Source organism: Bos grunniens, chromosome 22, assembly GCF_055505025.1.
Source record: "Bos grunniens cultivar Pamir isolate PY7600 chromosome 22, Bosgru_T2T1.0, whole genome shotgun sequence".
Lineage (NCBI taxonomy): Eukaryota > Metazoa > Chordata > Mammalia > Artiodactyla > Bovidae > Bos > Bos grunniens.
Genome location: NC_141186.1, coordinates 57,093,861 through 57,119,141, shown reverse-complemented (window position 1 = coordinate 57,119,141; position 25,281 = coordinate 57,093,861). Strand labels below are relative to the sequence as shown.

General features: G+C 54.6%; 1 protein-coding gene across 3 annotated transcripts in view; it reads left to right on the top strand.

The window, feature by feature from the left end:
* PPARG (peroxisome proliferator activated receptor gamma) overlaps positions 1 to 25,281 on the top strand; it is a 171,039-nt gene that overhangs the window by 131,401 nt on the left and 14,357 nt on the right. The gene's annotated exons all lie outside the window — the stretch shown is intronic.

Here is a 25,281-nt window from a genome sequence, read left to right as displayed (position 1 = left end):
GAGCGGGAATCCTGCCTGCAGCCTGTTAGGGTGCTGACAGTGATCCGCCCAGGCCCTTGGGAAGGCGCTTTCCCTGAGCTTCAGTTTCCCCGTCTCCACAGTCAGAGGTTCCGTCTGCACTTACGCTGAACCTCAGTTTCCCCATCTGCACAGTCAGAGGCTCCTTCTGTCCCCGTTTCGGCCTCTGCAGCCGCAGGACCTGAGAGCGGAGGGCGGGGCGGCGGCCCGGCCGGCCGACCATCAGAGCCTGCGTTCCCTGCGGCCCGGGCGGCAGCCAGCGCTCCTTTGGGCGGGGGCCGCTCCAGCGGAGGGGGCGCCGAAGAGGGCCGAGGGCTGGGGCCGCGGAGGCGCCGGTTCCCACCCGGCGCTGCGGGGAGGGGGCCGTTGTGCTGAGTCAGCGGCTGGCGGCCCCGCGCACGCTGGGGCTCCCTGGCCGCCTCGCGTGCCAGCTGAGCTTCGGCCAGGAGCCCCCGGGAGCCCCGCTGCGATCGCCGCCGCTGCTGCGGGAACCGGGCCCCGAGAAAGCCCTGGCTTCCCGGCCAGGCCTCCCAGGGCTCCGGGCACATCCGCAGTTGGTGAGGGAGCAGCCGCCAGGCCTGCCTCTGCCCTCCCCTCCGAGTCCCCTAATGATGCTCATTACTGCTCTCCAACGCGCATACAGCCTTTCCTTATAAACCGCTCTGCAGACATTCACCCCTTCCAGAAACCCAGCGCGGTAGTTGTTGAGTCGGGGCCCCACAGCAGAGAAACAGGCTTCACTCAAAAGGCACCATTGTGTGTGTGCGTGTTAGTCGCTCAGTCCTGTCCGACTCTTTGGGACCCCATGGGCTATATAGCCCGCCAGCCTCCTCTGCCCATGGGATTCTCCAGGCAAGCATGCCGGAGTGGGGTGCCCTTCCCTTCGCCAGAGGATCTTCCTGACCCGGGGATCGAACCCCGGTCTCTTGCATCGCAGGCAGATTCTTTACCATTTGAGCTATAGGGAAGTCCCTAAAGGCACGGTTGGGGACAATTTATTATAGTTTGGGACTGTTTACAAAGTTGGGGGAGTGAGGGAAACCAGTGAAGGCTGGTGAGACACCCCAGGGCTAGCCAGGGCAGACACCCCGAGGTGGGGGGACAGGGGTCGTTACTAGAGCCCAGGAGAGGCAGCCGTAGGAGGGGGGCTCCCTGCAGGAGGGGGGCTCCCTGCAGGAGGGGGGCTCCCTGCAGGAGGGGAGATCCAGGGAACTGAGTGATCCCATCCCTGTGTCCCCCAGCTGGCGAGAGCAGCTGTGGGCGGATAACCCCCTCCATCCCATTCTCCTCCCGTCCTCTCACCTCAGTCTCCCATGGGCCACATCCTGCCGGAAGTCAGAGAACAAAAGAGCCAGTAGGTAGGACTGGGGATCCCTCGATTCAGCCTCTGCACCACAGGCAGGGTGGAGAAGGGTGGGGGTGACTCTGCAGGGCAGGCGGAATCCAGCACGGGTAGGAGATGTTGATAAACCCACGATACTTGAAAAGGAAGCAGAGACTCTTAGATCTGAAGTCACAGAACACTTAACTGTCCACTTGAGGACTCAGATTCTGGTGTGTTCAGCTCCGCGCTGGTTCTTTCCACTGTATTCAGCCAGCTGTGGGAGCAGACCGAGGGGACCAGGGCAAGAAGACCGGAGGGCGGAGGCATTCAGCGTCTCCTCGCCAGGGGGACCAGTCTCATCTCATGGGATGCTTCTCACCGGTTTCCATCACATCCCCTGGTGGCTGAGGAGGGTAGCCTCAAGCAGCCCGTGCGTGTTTTATCCTTAATGTAAGCTTTATAGTTTGCTCCACCACATATATTTATGTCATGAGCTGTGCTTAGTTGCTCAGTCGTGACCGACTCTTTGCGACCTGGTGGACTGCAGCCTGCCAGGTTCCTCTGTCCATGGGGATTCTCCGGGCAAGAATAATGGAGTGGGCTGCCATGCCCTCCTCCAGGGGATCTTCCCAACCCAGGGATCGAACCTGCATTGCAAGTGGATTCTTTACCGACTGAGCCGCCATAAAATATATATGTAATTTGTTTTTAACTGGAGGATTATTGCTTTACAATGTTGTGTTGGTTTCTCCCATACAACAAGGTGAATCAGCTGTAAGTACACATGTGTCCTCTCCCTCTTGAACTTCCCTCCCACCCCCACCCCACCTCATGCCTCTAGGTTGTCACAGAGCACCCAGCTGACCTCTGTGTATTATACAGCGACTCCCATTAGCTGTCTGTTTTACATATGGTAATGTGTATGTTTCAGTGCTTCTCCCTCAATCCCACCCTCTCCTTCCGCTGCTTTGTCCAAAAGTCGTTCTCTACATCTGCATCTCGATTCCTGCCCTGCAAATGAGCTCACCGGTTCCATTTTTCTAGATTCCATATATATATATGTTAATATGCAGTATTTATGGGGCTTCCCTGATAGCTCAGTTGGTAAAGAATCCACCTGCAGTGATCGACTTGGGTTCGATTCCTGGGTCGGGAAGATCCCCTGGAGAAGGGAAAGGCTACCCACTCCAGTATTCTGGCCTGGAGAATTCCATGGACTGTATAGTCCATGGGGTCGCAAAGAGTCGGACACGACTGAGCGACTTTCACTTACACAATATTTGTTTTTCTAACTTATGTCACTCTGTATAAAAGGCTCTGGGTTCATCCACCTCAGTAAATAGTTTAAAATAACTTAAAAGTTACTTAATTTATTTCTACCTACCCCAGAAGTTCAAGGGAAAAAAGTACCCTCGAGGGACTGGTGGTACACTTTTTCTCTGGCTTCAGGTGCCCTTAAAATGAGGCTGTGTACCACAGAGAAGGCCTTTAGGGAAAGAGGTTCTTTGCCCAATGTCACACAGCTAATAATCATACTCAGAGTCCCACGGCCTTGCTCCCTGCATGGCTGACACAAGGGAAATCTGGCCAAATGAAGCCCAGGAGAGAGTCTCAAAAGGGGGGCAAGTCACCAGTAGTCCGCCCGAGAGGGCAGAGAGGGAAGAGATTTGAGCTCAGCGTTGGCACATGTCCCCTGGGTTCTCTGTCCCCAGCTCTGGGGACACTCAGAAAAGCCAGAGGAGGCTCGTGTCCTCAAGGAGGAGACGGGCATAGAATCGAGCTGTGTGGGTCCCACCCGGCACACGGCCAGAAACAGAAGGGCTGGGAGGCAGGCAGCTGGGTGTCGGTGCCCCAGCCCTGCCTGCTCTTGGCTCTGTGACCTTGGGCAAGTCGTATAACCTTCCCAGGTCTTGGGTTCCTCTTTTATAACTGGGCAAACTCTCACCTACCTCATAAGGCTACTGGGGAAAGCGTGTGATGACACGCAGCAGCATTTGCATTGACAGCACGTGGACTTGCCGTCTCTTCCGATAACAAACCCTAGGCTGGGGGGCCCTGCCGCCATGGCTGGTTGGGACAGCCACTCTCTCGACCAAAAGTTGCACTTCTGACCCGACGTCAGAAGAGGTTGTCTTAAAACTCCTGGGTGATCTGAGCTCTGTGGTTTCTGCTGCCATGGAATTGTGAGAGAGGTCAAACTCTGCACAGGGTGGGCGTACGGAAGGCTTCACGGAGGAGGTGCCTTTTGAGATAGACTTGAGAGGATTTATGAGGGTCGTCCTGGCAAGCAGGGGAGGGTTGTCCAGGGCAAAGACACATGGCATGTTGGGAAGGGTGAGTGTTTTGGTGTGGCTGGAACAGAAGTAGGGAAGGAGAAATGGCTGGAATCTAGTTACAGCGGGGCCTCTACTTACAGATGAAGGGGTTCAGACTCCACCCCGGGGGCAGCACAGAGCCATGGAGATCTCAAGCAGAGAGCTGGCTGATGATATAGTCACGCCAGCGACCCCTCTGTCAGCCAGCGAGGAGAGGGGACATGATGGGAAGGTGAGGAGACCTCCAGAGGCTGTGACACTCATGTGACAAGAGGGGATGGTGGCCTGAAACGGAGGCGGGGATCAGCCAGGAGGACAGGATTTCAAATCTGGGAAGCAGTCCAGGCTCAACTTCCTAGAGCGACAATAGGGGGTGGTTTGCAAGGTTTGACTTGGGGCACACAGTTCAGGGAAGGGATGTTCTTTGTTGAGATGAGGGCTTGTTTTAGGTAAGGAACACAAGTCCTGTTCTTGAAACACTGCAGGTGGGAACTTGGCCATCATCGGACAGGGAGGGCTCATTAGCCGTCAGATGGACGGGTGGGCGTCTGCTGAGTATGGGGAGGCGGGCTGGGAGAGCCACATAGGTGCGATGGAGGAGAGTGACGGCAGTCTCAGGACAGCGGCAGGAAAGAAGGCCAACCAATAGTCCAAGTCTGTCTGACTCCCTAAGCCCTGTTTTCCCTTCAAGGTCAATAGGAAGTTTGACTTTTTCTGTTTTCTCTTATCTGTTGGTTCGGTAATATTGAGTACCTTCTATGTGGGCTTTCCTGGTGGCTTAGTCGGTAAAGAATCTGAGGGAGACTGGGTTCAATCCCTGGGTTGGGAAGGATCCCCTGGAGACGGAAGCGGCAACCTACTCCAGTATCCTTGCCTGGAGAATCCCATGGACAGAGGAGCCTGGCGGGCTACAATCCATGGGATTGCAAAGAGTCGGACACAACTGAGTGACTCACACTTTCATTTTCTATGTGCTGTGGGCTGTTGGAGAGATAGGGTTTCATCCAAAGGCCGGTTCTTCAGAGTTTCTAGCGGACAAAGCCACAGGCCATCCCATTTCTCCTAACAGTGACAGTCGAGGATGAACAGTATTCTTTGCATTTCCTTCTCCCCTCCAGGAGCAGGGGTAGAGGCTGCAAGCACACATGGACCCTACGGGCGTCCCACGGGGCGTCTGCACAGACACACCAGCTAATAGGTGCTCGTCTCTGACTCCTTTGTGGGGCTCAGTTCTTTCCACGACTCAACAGAAACCTCCCCTGAGCGCCTGGGTCTCCTTCTGGAGAGAGTTTCATCATCAGGAAGCAGTGGCCCACACAGATGGCGGGGCCCAGGCCCAGAGTCCTTTTGCTCTAAGATTTCTCTGCCTGGCGTTCCCAGCCCAGGGGATGCGCCCTCTAGCCTATGTCCCCGGACCTCAGCTGGAGCCCCAAACTAGACTTTCCGTGATTGAAATTCAGCCCCTGATTTGACTTCCTGGGTATTCTTCCCAACCCAGTTTTTCCAGGCCTGAAACCTTGAGGGGCCTTAGTTTTCACATCAATAAAATGGAGGTGATTGCCCTCCATTATAAGATGGCACAAAGCTGTTTGGAGGATCAAACGAGGTAATGGGAGGAGGAAGTGCTTTACAAACCCTATAAACTAGAAATCGTGGGGGCCACCGAGTTACTGCTACTCTTTTTAGAGCCGTGTCCCCAAGTGCCTCCCTGAGTTGGGCCCCAGGCTCTCGAGACTCCAGCCAGACGCTTGGGTCTCAGGTGAGGAAGATAAAGCCCAGGAGCTAGGGCTCCACCCCAGGGAATCGGCTTTGGTGCCTGGAGCCATGGGAGCCCCGCCTCTGCCCAGGTTTATGAGCGCAGAGGAGGTTTGCATTGTGACTAATGTCCCATCTCGCTCCCCGGGTCACCCCTACCTGCTGGGCAGGAAGTCCACGGGACTCAGCCCCCCTTAATCACCGCCACCTCCCTGTGACCCGCCTCAATCACGTCTCTTTATAGTCGGGCAGAGCCGGCTGGGCCTCCTCAAACTTCCATATCTGCACCAGGAGATCACTGATACGCCTGACGGCGTTTGCTCGCCTCCACGCCCTGGGCCCAGCATTCCGGGAGTCACGCAACCCCACGGGCCGGGGCGGAAGCCACCCCCACAGCGGCCAGGCCCTGGAACCTCCCCAGCCCAAGAAGTACATGAACCAGGCCTTTCTTCACAGCCAGCTGGCCGGCCAGCCGTTCTGCCCGGCACCCCCCTGACACACACACACACACACACACACACACACACACACACACACACACACATCTACCTTCTCTCTCGGCTCTGGGGATCTCCAGACCCCAAATTTCTCCTGATGGAGAGGGAGGAAGTCACTAACCTGATGACCACTCCAGCCATCCGTCCATCATTCACTCACCCACTCATTCGTTCACTCAGGGCTCAGAGAGCATCTGCTCTGAGCTCCGCCCTGTATGCTGGTGGCAGAGATGAATGACCAGTCGCTGCCCTTGGGGAGTTCGTAGTCGGGATGGGAAGGGGGCCCAGGGTACCATCTGGAGGGCTGTTGCAGCAGAGAAGCCCCGGAGCCCCATCGCGTCCGTCCTTCATCCTCTCCTCCCGCATCCTCACCTCTTGCCCGCACCCAGCCACCAGCTTCACCTAATGCGATTTGCTGGGCTCTTCACACCCCTGGGAGCAGCCCGAAGCCAAGGGCGATGGGTTGTTGTTCAGCGTCTCAGTCCTGTCCAACTCTTTGCAGTCCCATGAGCTATAGTACTCCAGGCCTTCGCTGTTCTTCACCATCTCCCAGAGCTTGCTCAGACTCATGTCCGTTGAGTTGGTGATGCCATCCAACCATCTCCTCCTCCATCGTCCCCTTCTCTTGCTCTCAGTCTTTCCCAGCATCAGGGCCTTTTCCAATGAGTCAGTTATTCGCATCAAGTGGCCAAAGTACTGGAGCTTCAGCTTCAGCATGCGTCCTTGCAATGAATATTCAAGGTTGATTTCCTTTAGGATTGACTGGGTGATGGGAGTCAGGGGCAAACACCCAGCTCCCTCACCCCTCCAGTAGGACAGTCTATACTGGCTCCCAGAGTGTCCCAGTGGGATTAAGATCCCATCCCCCACCATGGCAAACAGCTTGAAAACACAGATTTGGGGGGCTGCCTTCTATTTATATCCTACCTCCTCCCTACCTGAGGTGTTCTCTTCACCTCCTGATAACCCCTGTCCACTCTGAGCCCTGCCCAGGGTCTCCCTGTTTTTGGAGGAGCCCAGACTAAGACACCCAGGTAGCAGTAACAGTGGCCAGAGTGGGGACACTCATGCATCTTTCCAGACAGTCAGTGAGAACACGCTGAGCGCCTACTGAATACCAGACTCTGGGTGCTAGGGACACTGAGGAGATCCAGTCTTGGACCCGGCCTCCAAGAAACACACTGTCTAGTGAGGGACGCAGACTAGTAAGGCGATGGTTACCAGGCAGAGTGATGCGGGAAGTGATGGGGTGTGGTCCAGGCTGCTGTGGGAACACGGAGGAGAGCCCCTAACTCAGTCTGGGTGTGGGAGAGGCAGACATTAAGCTGGGTCTTAAGAGTCCAGGAGAAGAAAGCATGAAAGGGAGCTCCAGGTCAGGAATGGTATGGGTGAAGGCTCCAGCATGGGCTGGCTCCAGAAACACTAAGGAGTCCACTGGGGCTGGGACTCAGCTCATGAGATAGAGCAGGGGGAAATGAAACCGAATTCAGATCCCAGTGCATGTGAGTGTGTTAGTCGCTGAGTCATGTCCAACCCTTTGCAATCCCATGGACTGTGGGCCATGGGATTTCCCAGGCAAGAATACCAAAGTGGGTTGCCATTCCCTTCTCTAGGGGATCTTCCTGACCCAGGGACTGAATCCCGGATCTCCAGCATTGCAGGCAGATCCTGTACTGTCTGAGCCACCAGGAAAGCCCTAAAAGGCCTCTAGTTTTGCCAACGTTTGCATTTTTGAAAGAGACCCTGAACAGGGCAGTGTTGAAGCCTCAGGAAGTGAGGTTCCCATGGGGGTGGATTTCAGACCCCTCCCTCCTCCCTGTCCTGCCTCATTGCTGGTCCACAGCTCGCTGTGACCAGATGGCCGTGTGCAGAGGGACACGAGGCTTTGGAGGACAGCAGAGAACAGGAGGAACCAAGTGGGGTGGCATCAGGCTCCCGTCTGCAACCAGCCCAAGCCAGCCCAGAAAGCGCCTCCCCCACCCCCCATTGCAGACTGGCTCCCACTCTTTTCAGAGATCCCCGTCTACTGGAAATATGGGAAAGTCAGATTTGGGTGATAATTCGTGTGGGTGTAGGGGAGGGGTGATTCAGACATTCCTGGGCCGGTCAGGTGAGCCCGTGGATTGGAGCCGCCGAGAGTCAGTTCCCTGAGCCGCAGAGAAGACTGTGAAGCGGAGTCAGGAGCCTGATTGAGTAACAGACTGCAGTCGGGGGAGGTGTGGTTCTGAGCCCAGCAGGGGATGGTCACTGAACCCTCTCCCTGGCTCAGCTCCACAGACCTACATCTGGATTAGGAAAGAAGAGGCCTCTAGGTAGAGGTTAAAGAGCTTCTTTGATAAATCCTCTGTTCCCAGTTCTTTTCATGGGTTCTCTGGTTTAGTCTTGCAAGAATTTAATGAGGCTCTTGTAAAATCCCTATGCCTACTGGGTTTTTTTTGTTGTTTGTTTTGGCCACTTCATGCGGCTTGGGGATCTTAGTTCCTTGACCAGGGATAAAACCCCACCCTTTGTGATGAAAGCACCAAGTCTTAATCACTGGACCTAGGGAAGGCCTCCTGTGCCCCTTTAAAGAACAGGTGGGCTTCCCTGATGGCTCAGAAGGTAAAGAATCTGCCTGCAATGCAGGGGACATGGGTTCTGTCCCTGGGTGGGGAAGGTCCCCTGGACAAGGGAATGGCAACCCACTCCAGTATTTTGCCTGGACAATTCCATAGAGCCTGGTGGGCTCCATGGGGTCACAAAGAGTCGGACACGACTGAATGACTAACACTTTCACACTTCACAAGCGAAACGTAGAATTGTTAAGTGATTTGCCCAAGGGCACATTTTTAATTTGACAGAGAAAAGAGGGAGCTGATTTCCCACACTTCACCTCAGCCCCAGCTGAAGCTCTGACCACAAAGAAGCCTAGTGCAGTCAGGCAGCCCCCAGACCAGAAACAGTCCATCTTTTCAGGTAGCACCTGCCAACCGCTAGAACCTCAACCTGATTGGTCCACCACAGTCGTATGATGACCCACCTGCCGAATCCCTGCATCCGCGAGGATGCAGAAAGCCAGTGTGTCTCCTGCCCAGCCCCGAAGCAGGCGCTGGGGCCCCCTCCAGCACTTGGGGAAGATGAGAACAGCTCCAATCAAACACCGGAGGATGTTGCTAAAGGAAAAGGAAGTGGGTTCTGGAGGAACAATAGCTGCAGTCATGTGAGGAAAACGTGGTATCTTCCGTCCACCACAAGACACGGAGCACACAGAATTGTGTTAGCATCCCACCAGGGAACAGCAGGCATGCTCAGGTTGGGTGGTTAGAAGACAGCTTAATAAAGGGCTTATTTCCAAAGGGGTGAGCAGAGAGACTCCCAATGGGCAGTGTAGAGATCCAGGGTGAGACCCAGGGTCAGACAGCAGTCACCAGAACCTGGAGGGAGAGTCAGCTGTGGGGAGAAGAGAGCCTGGGAGGAGAGTGGTCCAGGGAGGTGGCCCGCGCACGGGGCCCTGGCAGCCTAGGAGCCAGGGGAGTAAGCCCCAGCCCCACTCTCTCTCTCCCTCTGTCTCAGGTGTGTATCCCGTTGACTGGGGCTGGCCAGAAACCACTCGGCGAGGATGTCTATTCATGCAAACCATGCTGGTCAGCCTCCGGCGGCAGGGAGAAAGACAGGGCGTGGATCTGGGAGGTGGGTGGGAGGCATCTATCCAGTACACTGACAGCCCAGCAGCTCTTGGAAGCACGGCCCTTGGTCCTCACACTGGGAAACTCCACTGCAGGCAGCGTTCTCCATGTTAAAAGTGCTTGAAAACCACCCAGGGAGTGTGCATAAGTGAAGTTTCCCAGGACATTTCCAGACTCTGATTCAGCGTGTCTTAGCATGGGGTTCACCCAAGGGTGCAGGTGATATTTGGGGGAGGTGGTTGCAGGAAGCCGCGGTGACAGCATGGGGAGAACCCGAGGGGAGAGCAGGAGAAGTCAGTATACAGGTGGGGGCAACGTTGCTGGCCTCTCAGTAGGTAAGTTCCCTGGAAGGACAGTCCCCACCACCCCCCGGTTGAGAGCACCAATGCTGGGAGTTGTCCTGAGCACGTCTGCGTGTGAGCCTCAAAGGCTCCCACAACCGGGGGGGAGATCCTGGGGCAGAATGGGAAAAGGGGTGCTGCACATAGCGGGCGTGGGACCCCGACAGCTGAAGGCGAGCGTGAGCCTGCACGAGACCGCCCTCACGGCTGCGGCTGCTCACAAGTGGGCCTGGGATGCGACATGGGCACCAGGAGCCTGTGCCTCTGCCCGACGAGTCCTGTGGAGGCCCCAAACCCGCACGGTGGGTGCACATCCCAGGCGCTCCTGAAGGAGACGGTCGGGAAACCACAACTGGGAAGGCTTCCGAGGAGAGCAGAGCACTTACGTTTCAGGCACCAGGGGCTGTGAGTGAGCCAGGAGGCCATCAGAAGAGGAAGTGAGTGGCTGATGGTGCTGAGGTATCGTTTTGGACCTTGGGTGTATCAGTTATTTACTGCTGCATAACAGGTTACCCTCAAACATCTGGTGGCCTGAAACAGTGATAATCGTTTTATCACCTTACGCAGTATCATGGGTCAGATTTCGGGGCGGCTCAGCTGGGAGGTTTTGACCTGGGAGTTTCTCAGAGGTTGCATCCAGGTGTCGGCTGGGGCTGCATCCTCGGGAGGTCTGATTGTGGCTGTGGGGTCTGCTTCCATGATGCTCACATGGCAACTGGGAGGAGGCCTGGGCTCCTCACCGTGTAGACCTCCCTGCCTGGGTCCCCTTTGCAACATGGCAGCTCGCTTCCCTCAGGGTGCGGGATCCCAAAGAGCAAGCCAGAACCCACAGTGCCTTTTATCACCTAGCCTTGGAAGTCATGTTCTGTCATTTCCACGAGATCCTGCTGGTCACACAGGCCAGTCCTCTTCTCAGTGGGAGAGGACTGCACGGTGTATGGATACAAGGAACCTTGAATCACTGGGGGGTCACCTTGGAGGCTGGCTACCACCCCAGTGTTTGCATGGAGCCTGGCAGGTACAGCTGGTCAATTTGTGTCTGACAAGTGCCAACTGTGTCCCAGCCTCTGGCGGGGCTTGACACAGCCCCTACCCCCAAGGGCTTGTATTATTCTTGGAAATGGAAGCTAGAGACTGAATCAGGAGAGGCCAGTACAAGCTAGTGCTCAAGAGAACCATAGATGAATAGACTCACAGAGCTCACCATGGCCCCAGAGGTCGTCCAGACACCTTCGTGGCAGGCAGAGAACTGGCTGAGCCCCTGTTCTCACCTCAAGGACACGTTCCTTGGAACCTGGGCACAGGAGGCCCTGGGCCTCTAGCCAGATGGCTGGGTGACATTGAGCGGGTCCTGTCCCGTTTGCTGACCAAAGGCTGACACCACCCAGGATAGTTGCTCCAGTTTGGGACAAGCCTTGAGGCTGAGAGCTGGACAGGCCCTGAGAGACCGTCAGGTCTCACATCTACTATGTGATCATGTCCAGAGAGGAAAGGGGGTGATCTAAGGCCCTTGGGAAACTAACACACTAGGCACCCACTTTGAGCCAGGCCTTGTGCTGGAACCTTCACCCCCATTGTGCCGTTTAGTCTTTACAGAAACCCTGAACTGCAGGAATGATAAACCCCGTTTCACAGAAGAGAAATGAACGGTCTGGAGTCAGAGCTGAGTAGCGGTGGGGCCTAAGCTTGACCTGTGGTTTCTCTGGCCCTGAAGGCCTTGCAGGGTAAAAGGTAGACAGACGGAACAGTCGGGCATCCGTGCCCCCACCAACAGTGGGCTCTGCGGACCAGGGTTATCTCCAGCCCCTCCAGCCCTGGCGCGAGCTCCCTGGACGGTGCCAGGACACGCGGCCGTGTTTAGCAATCCCCGGTGGAGCCGGCCACTCTGGGATGGAGCACGAGGTGGTGACACCGCGGGGCTCTTGGCTGCCTCCACGGTCCCCGGTGCAAGAAGGGCGGCCGCCACGTGAGACGGTTATTGCCACACGCGCGGGGCTCAGCATCTCCGAATAAGGCCATTGAGGACTCAGGGGACCTGAGCTCTGGTGCAAAGGCTCAGATGATCAGCACCAAAGTTGTGCAAGGGATTGGGTCAAGGGTTTGCCGATAAACAGGGCTGGGTTCCTTAGATACGAACACAACAAGCTGTTGCTGGGGATCCAGTGGGGTGGCAGCTACCGGCCGAGGCACCGAATACACATTATTGCACATTTTCACAGCATTCCTGGGTTGGGGGAGGCATCTTTATCTCTCTTACAGATGAGGAAAGTGAGGCTGAGGAGGGAAATGACACAGTCACAATTCTTTAGGGCCTGAGTCAGAATTGGAGCTCAGGGCTACATGACTCTCAGGCGCCCACCCCAGGCTGCCCCCTCATTTCTAAGGACAGGCTCTCTGAGTTGAGGATGGGTGGTCAGAGGGGAGACCCTCTCTTTGTGCTTACAACAGGACCCTTCATGCAGCAGTTTCCAGATCTGCAGTTTTGCCCAGGGTTAAACATGGGGCGTTAGGTGTCTGACAGGCATTCAAGTCCTGCCACTTGTAAGTTTTGTGGCTCCAGGCAAGCCTCTTGGCTTGGGTGAGTCTCAGTTTCTTCCAGCCCAGAACCAGCTAAGAATCTGTCCTGAGGGCTGTTCTCAAAGGCCGATGAGAGATTGGGAACTCCATGCCCCGCATCTTGAGTTCCACAAGAGCCTGGAAACCGCTTAGCGGGACAGTCACCATCTAACTAACTTTCGCTTCTGCGGAGCACGGAGTCTGGCGCACTCCAACCCATAGCGTGAGGCCCCCTGTAAATGTCACCGCCTCTGAGAAGCCCCCCCTTGATTCCACCGGCCCTCTGCACCACATTCTCAGCTCTGCATCTCACTCTCATCTCTGAGGCCCTGGACAGACCTCTGTGTTGGCATTTATCAGGTTGGAGACAAATACAGTTCCTTGGCAAAGAGCCAGGCAGACCTGGAGTCCGGTCCACCTCTTGAGCTGTGCAGCCCTGGACAAGCGACTCCACGTCTTTGATCGTCAGCATCCTTTTCTGAAAACAAGAATGGCAACCCTGTCTTCTCAGGGTACTTATGAGAATGAAATGCTGTTCATGCTCTTAGCACAGGGATTGACACACACTAAATGGGTAATAAATTCTGTCATTGGAAGGACTGATGCTGAAGCTGAAGCACCAGTACTCTGGCCACCTGATGCAAAGAGCTGACTCTTTGGAAAAGACTCCGATGCTGGGAAAGATTGTGGGCAGAAGGAGAAGGGGGCGACAGAGGATGAGATGGTTGGATGGCATCCCCGACTCAATGGACGTGAGTTTGAGCAAACTCCAGGAGACGGTGAAGGACATGGAAGCCTGGCGTGCTGCAGTCTCTGGGGTCGCAAAGAGTTGGACACGACTGAATGGCTCAACAGCAAATCAGTGCTATCAGTGTCGTCATTATTGCTGCTGTTGTGCAGAGATCCTTTCGTCCAAGTGTCTCTCCCCTCCGGCTCTGAAGCTGCAGGTAGCCCAGGAGGACCTAGGAGCCTGGCCCCTGCTGATCATCTGTTATGCACCAGTCTCCAGCCGGGCTTCCGTAGGCTGTGATCCCATTCCACCCTGCTGGCCTGTGGCATTCTTGTCATTCTTACAGAGAAACGCATCGGAGCCCAGAGAGGTGAACTAACTTGCCAAAGGCCGCACACCATGCAAGAGGTGGAACCAGTCCAGCTCTTCCCAGCAAACCTATCACATTAATCTCTGCATCCCGGGGACCCGAGAAATGCCTGCTGATGAATGATCAGCACCCAGGCTCAGGCCATGAGGCATGCCGTTCAGGAGGGGGTCTGCTTAGGCCTCAGGGCTGTGGACTTTGCAGGGGCAGATAAGGGCCTCCCTCTAGTTTGATGCAAACGCTCCTGCCGGGACGGATGAAGGCAGCTGGACACACAGCCTCTGGAATCCCGTCCCTCCCTGCCCAGCCCAGCCTCCTTGCTTCACACAGCTTCCCATGGGGACCGTCCACCTCAGCCCCAGACCTGGGCTCAGAGTATCCCCACCCCTGTGTCCTGCTTCTGGGCTTTGGGGGGAATATCTTTCATTTATTTGTCTGTACCATGCAATTCATTTTATTTTAGAAAAAGAAAATGTACTTAGCAGAGAATGAAATTTTCTATTTATTTCAAATATTCATTTCACAATGAAGACTGAGAAGTTAAGAATCAATGATAACAGGACACGGAGAGCCATTCACAACTCCCGGACTCCCAGTCTAAGGGACGAGTGTGTTGCTGTTTAGTTGCTGAGTCGTGTCCCACCCTTTGTGACCCCACGGACTGCAGCCCTCCAGGCTCCTCTGTGTATGGGATTTTCCAGCCAAGAATATTGGAGCGGGTTGCCATTTCCTATTCTAGGGGATCTTCCCCACCCAGAGATCGAACCTGTGTCTCCTACAAGTCTCCTGCGTTGGCCGGCGGATTCTTTACCACTGAGCCACCCGAGAAGCCCAAATGACGCCTGTACCTTGACTTTTTTTTTTTAACCAAAATGCTGTTCGGAAACTGCTGCATCATCTTAAAAAAAACGTTGGGAGAAAAATAATCCCTGTTGGTGAGAGATGAGGTGCACACTGCAGATGACACAGGACAGGGACAAACAGCCAGCACTGCCGACATCTGGTGGGGGTTTCCTCTCGGATGACGTCTCTCTGCTGTAGGTGATACAGGCACGGCTGCGGCACAGCACTTGAGCAGAAGAGCCAAGCTTGTTTTCTTTCTAAATCAGATGAGGATGTTTTCAGGGTAGGAGGTCGGGGGAAGCTGAAGCAGGGCCTCTGATCGTCTGCAGGACTCACTGGTCTGCCAGAGGCAGGCAGCTCCATCCCCAAAGCAAAGACAGGGTGCAAAGCGTCCCCGGTCACGGTCACAGCTCCAGCACCTACCCCTCCTTCACGGCCTCCATACCGTAGGCGCATCAGCGGCTCAGCCACCTCCAGGCCACCACCCAGGTCCCCAGTCTCCGTGGCTACGGCCCCTTCCTTCCCACTTCCATCCCCCCTCCCTTCATCTGGAGCCGTGCAGCAGCATCACCTCTGGGACCTCAGGCTTTAGGAGAGAAAAGGCCAGTAAATTCTTCTCTGGGAGAAGCTGACGTGGGAGGGACAGAGATGAGACCTCTCTTTCTTCCTGTGTCTCTTACAGGAGCAAGAACAAGTCAGGAGTTAATAGGCCGACACGTCCCGCATACCCACAGTAAACAGACACATAACCGCTCTTTTGTAACCTCTTTCCATTCCCTTCCTTCTTCATGTTTTCTCTCCTATTCAAGCTCTTCTCCTTCTCCTCCCATTTCCCGGCCACTCCAGCCCTGGGTGGCCTCACCCTCTCTTGAGCTCCTAAGGCTGCAGGATCCCAGATCTTAGGGCCCCTGGACAGGGTGATTCAGGCCGCTGCTGTGCACGCTGGGTTTGGCTGGCCTTCAAGCACCACGGGCCCTTGGTGGAACCCAGGAGGAAACGCCAACGGGCTAAGCAGGAGCCACTCTTGACCAAGAGGTACGAAGTTGGACGGATGACATCTGTCCGCAGACCTAATCTCCTTTGGTGCAGCATAGAGGCCCCTTCTAGGGTGCGTCCATGGGCCTGACCAAGTGTCAGCCTGAGCTGACGGGCACTCCTGGTGTCTGCGGGCTGCTGTGGAGAGGTGGGGGAGACCCAGAGAAGCTTGAACAGCCCCCAGAGTGCGGGCAAGCCCATGGTGGCCAGCTGGCAGCCAGCGTCCCAGTTAGTGGTGACGACAGCTGGGCAGGGTGGCCCAAGAGCAGGCAGTACAGAGAGGGAAGGTCGTGGAGCATCTGGGGGAGATAGAGATGGACGCCGGGTGGACAGTGGCCAGCCCCAGTGGCCACAGCGTGGCCTTCTGAGTGCCCTAGCCCTCCTGGGGCTTCACCCAGTTGACCTGGTTTGTTAGCTGCTCAGTCATGTCCAACTCTGCGACCCCATGGACTGTAGCCCACCAGACTCCTCTGTTCATGAGATTTCCCAGACAAGAATACTGGAGTGGGTTGCTACTTTCTTCTCCAGGGGATCTTCCCGACCCAGGGTTCAAACCTGCGTCTCTTGTGTCTTCTGCATTGACTGGCAGGTTCTTCACCACTAGTGATACCTGGGAAGCCCCCGTATTGACTCACGGTAATGTTAAAATGAGCGGTCCCTGCCCTCGCAAACATAGCACCAGACTGCTGGTGACTCTCACTGCCAGTGCCATCAGGGTTTCCCTGAAAGCTCAGCTGGTAAAGAATCGCCTGTAATGCAGGAGACCCTGGTTCAAGTCCTGGGTCAGAAAGATCCACTAGAGAAGGGATAGGCTACCCACTCTAGTATTCTTAGGCTTCCCTGGTGGCTCAGCTGGTAAAGAATCCACCTGCAATGCGGGAGACCTGGGTTCGATCCCTGGGTTGGGAAGATCCCCTGGAGAAGGGAAAGTCTCCCCACTCCAGTATTCTGGCCTGGAGCATTCCATGGACTGTACAGTCCATGGGATCACAAAGAGTCAGACATGACTGAGCGACTTTCACTTTCACCTCACTTTTGGCGTCATCACGATGAACACAACAGAGCAGCTACTGTAGAACTTTTTGTTGTTCCGTCACTAATTGGGCAACAGGCGGACTTTGCTGTTCCCTGACTGTCCTGCTTCTTTCTTTGCTGGGGGCTGTACCTCTCATGAGTGTCGGGTTTCAGCCATAATCCGGGCTCCCCAAAGTATCATCTGCGGTCTGATAACTGAGGCATCACCTTGTTAAAGCCCTATGCTTGATTGCGTCATTTCTAAATCCAACAGGTACCCAGCACATCTCAGGTTCTCAGTTGGCTCAGTCATGGAGATCAGGGAAGAAGCCTGGAGGAAACCCGTTTCCCAGGCGACTCCAGCGTAGCTGCCAGCAGATCAAGGACCCTCTAGTAGCGTTTCTCCCTTGCTCACACACCTTCAGCGTCTCCCTGTGACGTACAGAATAAGATTACAAGTCTTAGCCACCATAGAAGGTCCTCACAGTCTGACTTCAGCTGGCTTCTCCAGCCTCACCTCCCACCCCAACCACACAGGGCCACAAAGCCTTCTCCAGCTGTTCCTGGTCCGTTCAGCAACCCAAACCCTCCCTGGGCCTCTCCTTAGTTCTCCCCCAGTACTTTTATTCTAATCCTCATCCAGTTGGAACTTAGATTCCCACAGGATTTTATCCACCCATCACAGAGACTGCACCTTCCTGGGGTTGGAGGTGTGTCTTAGCTGAGAATCCTCCGTACCCTGCACTACGTTTTACAAACAGGAACTCTAATCTCTGTGTGTGTCTGTGCACACAGTCGCTCAGTCATGTCTGACTCTGCGACTCCATGGACTGTAGCCCGCTAGGCTCCTCTGTCCATGGGATTCTCCCAGCAAGAATACTGGGGTGGGTTGCCATGCCCTTCTCCAGGGGATCTTTGTGACCTAGGGATCCAACCCACATCCTTTTGTATCTCCCGCATTGGCAGGAGGGTTCTTTACCACTGTGCCACCTGGGAAGATGTAATCACCATGGTAACCTCGCAACCCGGACAGTGCTTTTCCCAAAATGAAGTCTCAGGCTAAGCAACTTGCCCCAACGTCGCATCTGCTTAGCTTCAAAGGCAGACCTCTTTACAGTGTGTGCATACTACAAAAAAAAAAAAAAAAAAACCCGATGACTCTGCTTCACCAGAGCAGCATTACCTGGACCTAATCCCACCCACCTCTCACAGGACCTCGTATTTCGTTTTGTTTTGTTTTTTGGAGCTCAGTACCTGAACAGACACCCCCCTCCTTTTCTGAAATTTCAAATTTCCTCCACTGTTACCGGGCTTGGTATTAACAGCTTCCTTCTTGGGCTGATGAAGATAATACACACAGAGCATGGGGGCTGCTGGTAAGCCTTTTCCTTCCTGGGTGACAGCTGAGCAGTGCTGACTCGGGCAGGGCAGGGGGCAGGGCGGGGGGCAGGGCCCTGTCCTCCTTGAGGTCCCTCGGTATCACACATCTAGTTCATCTGGGCAGGGGTGGGGCCAGGAGCCAGGCTCCCTGGTCACTGACGAAATGCGTCTGTCCCGGGTCTGTTGGGCAATGCCGAGCCTGGAGAGGAAGGCGAGGTAGGGGCAGCTGCTCCCGGCTACCACCAATGCCCCGCCACTGCCACCGGGTCCAGGCAGCTTGAGCAACCCCCACCCCCACCCCGGCAGTTGCTCCATCTGCAAACGGGGCGACGATGCCCCAGGGTGCCGAGTTGCACCACGTTCTTAGAAAGCGGCCTCTGTACCGCATTTCCATCTGGTCCTGGTTTTGTTTAAGCAGTGTCTTTTTCACTTCCAAATTTCTGAGGGCAAATCGGGCGACGAGATATGGTGAAACGATGGTGATTAGCCAACTTCCCCTGAGCATTCACCCCGCACCCTGCCTGCGGTGCCAGGGAGGAGGCCTTAAGCACTAGGTGCGCACCCCGACCCTCGCGGTGGGTACCATTCTCCCCCTTCACCCACGGAGGAACACACTGGCTTCCCCTGGGCGAAGTGTCCTGGCCGCGCTCACACAGTTGGTAAACGATGGGGCCAGGATGCAAGCTCGCCCTGCGTGGTTCCGGCCCTCTTCCCTGCTGCTGCGTCCTGCTCCCCACAAGGGCCAAGAACCTGGGTTCTGAGATCGGGCTGTTCCGGGTTGAATCTCAGCAGTGCCTGGGTCCCCAGCAGGCCCTGCCTCCTCTCTCAGCCTCACTTTCCCTGCCTGGAGAATCTGTGGGTTAGAACAGATCACACGTGTGCGTGTAAGTGCGCTCAGCCGTGTCCGACTCTTTAGACCCTGTGGACTGTAGCCCGCTAGGCTCCTCTGTCCATGGGATTCTCCCAGCAAGAATACTGGGGTGGCTTACCAAACCCTCCTCCAGGGGATCTTCCTGACCCAGGGATTGAACCTGAATCTTCCACATTGGCTAGCGGTTTCTTTACTACTGCGCCAACAGATCACTGGTTCTCAAATGTTACTTTAGCTTTAAAAAAAAAAAATAGAATGCTTCAAGCAGGTGTGGTCTGCAGGCAGGACACTTGGTAGGATGAGGGAAACATTCTCCAAGTGGATTGTGGTGGTGTATTTTCTGAAAAGCCTTAACTTGGACACTTGCAATGGGTGAATTTTATGGCAGGTAAATTATCCCTCAATCAAGCTGTAAAGAATTATATTGTTTCATGAAACAGTGACATTCAACCCCCAGGACCCCACCGGATTGTTTGAAAACCCTTGGGCCGTTTGGACTTTGGATGGCCTTCAGATTCTGACCTTGGGGGATTCTGAGGTCATCTTAGTTCACTCTGTGCAGCGGGCTCTGGGTTCTCTGGGAGGACAAGGATGTGATCCAGTCCAGCCCCGCACAGCACGTGGACCACAGCAGGCTCTCCCGGGCCTCCAGAGAGGAGTGGGCGCCCGTGATGGGAGGGACGCCGGGCACGTTCTCACAGTGTTCACCCGACTTGGGGTGCTGGAGGTGGGCACTGTGTTTTCATGTCTGAACCAATCCCAACATTGACGCACGGAGTAGATACCTGGTAATGGTTGAATACATTTAAAAAGTGAATGAATCAATGGCTCAGTTCCTGCTCGTGGGACAAGCTGAGGAGGTAAGACATCCACGTATATGCACGCACTGTGTATTACTTAGGATGTAACTTTATTTTTTAATGTATTTTTATTAAAAAAAAAATTACTTTTGGCTGCACCGAGTCTTCGTTGCAGCCTGCAGGATCTTTCATTGCAGCCTGCAAACTCTTAGTTGTGCCACTTGGGACCTAGTTTCCTGACCAGTGATCGAACCCAGGTCCCCTGCATCAGGATCATGGGGTCTTAGCCGCTGGACAGCCGGGAAGTCCCTAGAATTGTAACATTAGGGCATAGGAAATTTACTGAGGAAGCACGAGGAAGACCCAGAGCTCGTGCCATGGGAAGGATGGGTCAGAAGCAACTCCTGGGTCTACACAGCTGACCCGGCTTGCGTCTTTAGGCAGCCCAAATGGGACAAGGCTGCTGACCATTCTTGGTCCTCATACTCCTCCACGTCAAGATTCAGACCCCAGGAGAAGGGCGTGTGATTGGCTAGATGGGGTCAGACGTGTTGCTTGGGCACTTCTGTTGACAGACTGCCTTTAGGGAGGGGAGGAGGGGCTGAAAACCCAAACTGGGTTTTTTTTTTTTGGCTGCACTGGGTACACAGGGTTGTTTTTTTGTTGGGGCCGCATGTAGAATCTTTGGTTAGGGCATGTGGGATCCAGTTCCCTGACCAGGGATCAAACCCAGGTCTCCTGCATTGGGAGTAGAGTCTTAGCCACTGGACCAGCAAGGAAGTCCCCAGGCTGGGCTCTGCTTCTAGAAGAGAGCGGGATGCGTGATGGGCAGATCCAAACAACCGACGTCCCCTGGAAAGCTTCTCTGATTGCAAAAGATGGAGATGCAAGTTGAAAGAATTAACAGGGAGATCGCCAGGGCAAGGGGTGCTCAGTGCCGTGAATGCCGGGCCGTCTTTGAGCACCGGGTAGGGGGGCAATGGGCAGAGAAGGGAGTGGTCGGTGGGCTAGGGAGTTAAGGAGAACCAAGGTAACTTATAGGTCGTTCTTTAAAACTCTTGGCCCAGCTTCTGACTGATCTTGATAGCCATCTCTCAGCACTCAGGCCATTTCCTCTCTGTTCTGGAAACCCAGGGAGTCCACGGGGTTTGATGAAATGGTCCAAGGAGGACGGTTCCGGGCCAGGTATGCAGACGCCTCTGTGGTCCTCAGGCCTCCACCTGAGCCGTTTGCTGGGTCGCACTTGCTGCAGTTCCAGTTCCGGCTTGTATTTCAGATAAAACGGGGGAAGGACGAACACCTTCCAGACGCCTTCTGTGGCGCCTGCTGTGTGTCTGTTTTCTGATTTAATGGTCGCCACCGGTCTGCAGGGCGAGTATTAATCCCATCTGGCAGTCTGAGCTGCTGGGAGGGACAAGTCCCAGAGGCAGGATTTGAACCCAGGACCAGAGAGCTCCCTGCGGTCCCATGTGCCTCCCCAGTGGTCGCTGCAGCTCAGACAGGTCCTGTGACTTCTCTGGGTTTCCCCATCTGCAGATCAGGGAGTTGAAAGCTTGAGGAGGGTCATCTCCAGCCCTAGTGAAACTGCTCAGGAGCATCACAGACAGTCCCAGAGAGCCCAGGGCAGGTGCAGCCAGTCCAGGCTAGGCCCACAGTGAGGCCGCCCCCGACCCCCAGCTGGAGATGCCCAATTGAAGTGGCTTTCAGCAAGGGGCCAGCCAGCTGGGCACAGGCAGGAGGCAAGACCCGAGCCTGCCAGTCAGCCCATGTCTCCCTGGCACCAGAGGCAGCAGGGACAACCGTGTCTGGGCCCCTGGCCCCCTCCCCCAGAGGTATCCCGCCACACAAGGGGCACAGCCGCACAGACTTCTGCGGCCATCGGGAGTACGTGCTCAGACACACACACGCAGACTCTGCAAACAATGCAGGGAAATAAAGTTCTCACAGGAAACAGTATCATATTGACTCACGACAGATCCATCTATAAAACAAACCCCGGGTACCTGGGGCTGGCTCAGAGAACGGCCGCCGGGGAGATAGCAGGCAGGCCGCTCTCTCCTGGGCCCCAGGAGGAAGTGGGTGCCGCCAGGGGGAAGAGCAGCTTCCCCTGGCCGCTCCGACTCTGGCCCGGGATCTGAGTTATTTGTCAAAAAGAGAAAGAGAGAAAAAAAAAATGATTTTTCTAAAGAAGCGCAAGTCCCAAAGCATCACAGCCTCTCTGCCTTGTCACAAGGAGCTGTATTGCAAAAACCCTTCTCAATAGCATGGGATTTTGCAAGTGATTTTCCATGTCAATGCAGAAAATATTACCGTCTCCAGAGGCCTGTGTCTTCATCAGCCTTTGCCCAGCACAGCAGGCTTGACTGTTGCCAGGGTAGAAAGAGGTGTTGGTCCAGCATGTTCTCACATTTGGGAAGGCAGTTTGGTGCATGTACAAGGCCCCAGGCGGACCAAGGCCTCTGGCTGTATGTCGTCTACTTGTTTGGAGCCTCAGTCTCCTCATCTGCAAAGTGGGTCTGCCTTGAGACCTCAAGTAAGAAAAGGTGGGTTTCATACATGGCACAGCATTTGTTTTCCTGACCCTTTGTGAGAAGCACCTTGGAAAAGTGACTGGGGAATCTGAAGACCTTCATCCGAGTCCTGCCTCCGCCCTTTCTTAATCCTGGGAGCGTGGGCAGGCCCCTGCCCCCTCTCTGTATCTTGTTTTCCTCCTCTGGAAAAGCAAGGGTCTAAGCGGCCCTGACCTGCCTGCCTCCCAGGGTGTGACACAGCTGTCGGGGGAGCAAGAGTTGTCAACTGGGACACTGGGTCATGAGGGGTTCAAATACCAAGGAAGCGGCACCTGGAGTGTTTGGGTTGTTGCAGTCTCGGCTGAGCCCTGGGCATGGTGTCACGTCTCGGTGCCTTGTGTATGCTTTTCTAACTCGTAGATTTTTCCTTTTTTTAGCTTCCAACAAACTCCTATTCATCCTTCAAAGCCCAGCCTCAGTGTCCCCTTTTCTGTCCGACAGCGCTGAACCTGCTGCGAACAGTTGCTTTCTCTTCTGTGCTTCCTGTCCTTCTCTCTGTCATAACAGCTATCATGCTGTCTTATCATTTACTTCTTTATAGATGTCTCGTGTGTGGAAATAACAAACTTAGGAATTTGTTAGGAATTGATTTCTGAGGGTTTTTTGCTCCAGACTTTTAAAATTTCCTCAATCTGATTGGATCTGCAGAAGGAAATTTCCTTCTCCAAAATGGTGACAGTGTGGATCATTGCTCTGTAAGACATGTCTGAAGATGTCCGCATGTACAAACCAAGTGTCCCTTCAAGGGAGACAACTTTGCCTTCAAGCTTTAGAAGCTTGTTTTTCTACCAAACAGACGCCAGGCGGGTCTGCACTAAAGGCGGCTAATGTGTACCTGCATTTTTAAGAGGTTTTAATGTGTAACTATTTAATTCTTCCCAGGGAGACGTTTTGTAGGTCACGGGGATGTTTTGTAAATATTCCGTTTCTTGTGTGTTGGAGGTCAAGTGTCAATGAGAAATCAGAGCCCCAAAGCCCAGCTGTTTTGCCGGTCCCCAGGTCAGCTCCGAGGATGAGATAGAGGATGTATTTCAGCCCTAAAGAGTGAACTCCTTGAGATGGATGTCTGTCAGGCAGCGTCGTCTAGAGCACTTCCTAGAAATCTTGACCCGTCGCTGTCAGTGGGGAAGGCTAATTAAAAGGAAATAAAAGACTAGTGGCCAGGAGATTCCAACGTGCTGAAAAAACAAAGACAGCCAACCTGGAAACCGAGAGCTGAGTCAGCTGTCCGCTTGGTTCTGTCCGGCTCCCCCACCCACCCCGCCACCCAAACACTCTTCCCTTTGCCTGATTTCCCACCCCCAGCACCTACTCGGCCCTGCTTCCCCCCCGAGGGATCAGTGGAGACAGCCTTTGAAGCTGAAGCTGAGGCTGTCACCCAGGCCCCGACACCGAGTCCAGACCCCTCCGGGCTGCTCTGCTTCTTCCTCATCCCGAGTCTCACCCGGGGCCGGGCAGCTGACCATGTGATTCAGAGGGAGGAGGGGGAAATGCAAGGTAAAACGACCGCTGCCCCTTGTCCTCTGTCAGAATGACTGAAGCAGAAGCCCAGCCGTGGCGAGGGTGGGTGGGAATGTGGAGCAGGTAGTTGGATCATCCCTGTGCTTCCAGTGGGAACACGGGGTAGGAAATGCTTTGTTTGTGTGTGTGTACAGTATGTGTCAGTCACTCAGCTGTGTCCGACTCTGCCTCTCCGTGGACTGTAGCCCACCAGGCTCCTCTGTCCATGCAATTCTCCAGGCAAGAATACTGGAGTGGGTAGCCATTCCCTTCTCCAGGGGATCTTCCCAACCCAGGGATCAAACCCGGGTCTCCAGTATTGCAGGCTGATTCTTTACCGTCTGAGCCAAAGTTAAATATACAGTTTACCATATGACCCTGGTAGCTCAGACAGTAGAGCTACTCAGGCTTCCCTGGTAGCTCAGCTGGTAAAGAATCCACCTGGAATCCCGGAGACCCCAGTTCCATTCCTGGGTCAGAAAGATTCCCTGGAGAAGGGATGGGCTACCAGCTCCAGTATTATTGGGCTTCCCTGGTGGCTCAGACGATGAAGAATCCACCTGCAACGCAGGAGACCTGAGTTCAATCCCTAGTTTGGGAAGATCCCCTGGAGGAGGGCATGGCAACCCTACTCCAGTATTCTTGGCCTGGATAATCTCCACGGACAGAGGTACCTGGTGGGCTACAGTCCATGGGGTCACAAAGAGTTGGACGTGACTGAGCGACTAAGCACAGCACATATGACCCAGCCATCCACCCCTGGGTACTTTCAAAAGTGATAGGAAAACATATCTGTACACAAAGGCTGGTACATGAATGTTCAGAGCAGTGTTATTCACAGTTCGCCAAGAGGTGAAAACGACCCAAAGGGTCATCAGCAGATGAACGGATCGACAAAATGTGGGCTGTCCATACAAGGGAGTATTATTTGGCCAGAAAAAAATATATGAAGTCCTGATAGATGTTCTGTTCGTGGGTGAACTTTGAACACGTTGTGCCAAGTCAAAGAAGGGAGTGACAAAGACCACATATTTTGTGGGATTCCATTCAGATGAAAAGTCCAAAATGGGGGAATCAATAAAGACAGGAAGTAAATTCGTGGTTGCCAGGAGGGAGGAGAGAACGAGGAATGATTCAACTAATGGGGTAAGAAGTTTCTTTGGAGGATGCTGAAATCGTTCTACAATTCATTGTGATCATCATTGGTTGCACCACTCTGGGAATGTGTTCAACAAACAACTGTAGTCTTTGATTTTTTAAAAAAACAGTTAATAGCTGCCAGGGGGAAGGGATAGTTAGGGACTTGGGGAAGGTCACGAGCACGCTGCTATATTTAAAATGGATAACCAACAAAGACCTATTGTATAGCAAAGAAAATTTTGGCCGCACATCCCACCCCGCCCTGCCCCTGTGGCACATGGAACTGTAGTTCCTCGACCAGGGACTGAACCCATGCCTTCTGTATTGGAGGGCAGAATCTTAGCCACTGGAGAGCCAGAGAAGTCCCCCAGTCATGCACTTTGAAAGAGTGGCTTGCGGGGGATGTGAAGTCCGTCTCAGTAACACGGGCGCACACTGCTGAGGACCGTGACTCCGGCCCCACTCATGCAGGTGCCCAGTGCGGAGCCTCGGGCTGCAGACCTGGCTGGGCCGCGGAATCTGGTGGGACTGGCAGTGTTTCCAGCCCGTGTGTGATCTCT